Source organism: Mauremys mutica, unplaced genomic scaffold, assembly GCF_020497125.1.
Source record: "Mauremys mutica isolate MM-2020 ecotype Southern unplaced genomic scaffold, ASM2049712v1 000750F_np12_subseq_52377:182968_obj, whole genome shotgun sequence".
NCBI classification, from domain to species: domain Eukaryota; kingdom Metazoa; phylum Chordata; order Testudines; family Geoemydidae; genus Mauremys; species Mauremys mutica.
Genome location: NW_025423045.1, coordinates 65,411 through 67,335, shown reverse-complemented (window position 1 = coordinate 67,335; position 1,925 = coordinate 65,411). Strand labels below are relative to the sequence as shown.

At 51.2% G+C, this 1,925-nt stretch overlaps 1 non-coding gene across 1 annotated transcript; it reads right to left on the bottom strand.

Moving 5' to 3' along the window:
- Positions 1 to 1,260: 1,260 nt before the first annotated feature.
- TRNAG-UCC lies at positions 1,261 to 1,332 on the bottom strand. The gene has a single exon. It is a non-coding gene; the product is annotated as a tRNA-Gly (tRNA).
- Positions 1,333 to 1,925: the final 593 nt, after the last annotated feature.

Sequence of the window (1,925 nt, the reverse complement as noted above, 5' to 3'; positions counted from 1 at the left end):
TGGGTCATTAGTCCTCCCTACGCTTACTAGCTGGCCCAATTTTGGGTAACACCTGCGATAAACTCAACCCCTGCAGGACAGAGGGTGGTGAAATGAGCTGAGAAAAAGCCTTAGCATAAGCAGGGGAAAGCTAGAGGACCTTGGCCAGTCACCTTTTGAAGCCTTGTGGCTTGGTCTCCTCTGCCCTTGGAGGTTGGCCTCTTCCTGCTGGCTTCCTTTGCATGACTTGCCAAAGGAGGAAGTGAGGCAGGAATGGGGCAAAAGAGGAAAGTCGAGCTGAGGAAGGCAGGGCAGAAGCTAAACACCTTAGTGTGGTTAAGTGGGGTTAGTAGAGTGTTACCATTCATTCTGCAAAGCCTGGGGAGGTGCAGTTGGCTGCTGGGAGGTAGAATCCTGTGCCTGCCTCCTGGCTTCCCAGGGATGGCTACTTGCAGCCCAGGAGAAGAAGGATGGTTCTGGGTGAAAGTATGACAAGCAAAGCTCTGGGAGGAAATTTGGGTGCGGGGTGCGGGCTCTGCGCTGGGGGAGGGGGTAGGGGTGCAGGAGAGGTGGCGCTTACCCCAGGCACTGCAGCTCCCAAAGTGACCGGTACACACAACCCTGCGGAAGCAGGTCCTAGGTGGGCCGTGCCAGGGGCTCTCTGTGTGTCGCTGCCTGTTGGTGCCGCCCCCAGAGCTCCCATTGGCTGCAGTTCCTGGCCAATGGGGGCTGCGGAGTTGGTACTCGGGGCAGAGGCAGTGAATGGAGACACTCCCCCCACCCCAGGGGATGCTGGGACATGCCAACCACTTCTGGAAGCATCACGGAGGGATGGAGGCCGAGTGGGCAGGGAGCCACCTCAGTGCTGCTGGCACATCTCTGTACACCCATTGTGGGAGGGGAGCAGAGGGCCTCCATGTGCTGCCTGGGGTAGGGGCAGAGCACAGAGCTGCCTCCCCTCCCGGGTCTATTACAGGAGTGGGTGGGTGGGGTCTTTTGTCCTGCAAGGTGCAGGTCGGACTAGATGATCACATTGGTCCCTTCTGACCTTAAAGGCTCTGAGTCTAAAAGGGAGAGGGAAGTAAAGAAATTTTTTTTAAAAAATAAACCAAACATTGTAATACCAGGATAACTCCAACAGCTCATTGTACAGTCCCGTCCCTTTTTCCCTCCATTGTGTGTTGAATGACTTGCAGGACATTGATTCTCTTGTTTTATTGATAAACTGATACTATGTGACTGAAATTAAACCAATTCCCAGGGGAGAAAACATCACATCTTTGCATTGACTGGGAATCGATCCCAGGTCAACTGCTTGGAAAGCAGCTATGCTCACCACTATACCACCAATGCATCTGACAAAAATGCTATTTATGCTTGCCCAATGAGGCGAGACCAGCATTGAGGCGATTTTCTGCCTGTTAAAGTGTACTGGATTCTCATCACTTAAAAAAAACCCACCTCCATCTTCACTTGGGTTTGAACCATCAGCCTTTCAATTAGCCACCAAAGTTGTTAATCACAGGGTATGTCTACACTACGGGGTTATTCCAATTTTACAGAAACTGTTTTTTGGAAACAGATTGTATAAACAGGAAATGAAATTCAAAAGTTCGTGGGGGCTTTTCCTGTCTACCTAGCCAGTGCATCCGAGTTCAGATTGCTGTCCAGAGCAGTCACAATAGTGCACTGTGGGATAGCACCCGGAGGCCAATATTGTCGAATTGCGGCCACACTAACCCTAATTGGACATGGCAATACCGATTTCAGTGCTACTCCCCTCGTCGGGGAGTATTAAGAGCCCTTTTATTGGTATAAAGGGCTTCGTTGTGTGCACGGGTGCAGGGTTAATGCAATTTAACGCTGCTAAATTGGATATAAACTCGTAGTGTTGACCAGGCCAGAGAGAGCAGCAGGTTTCCCCTATTGTTTCCTGCTCTTGTTTG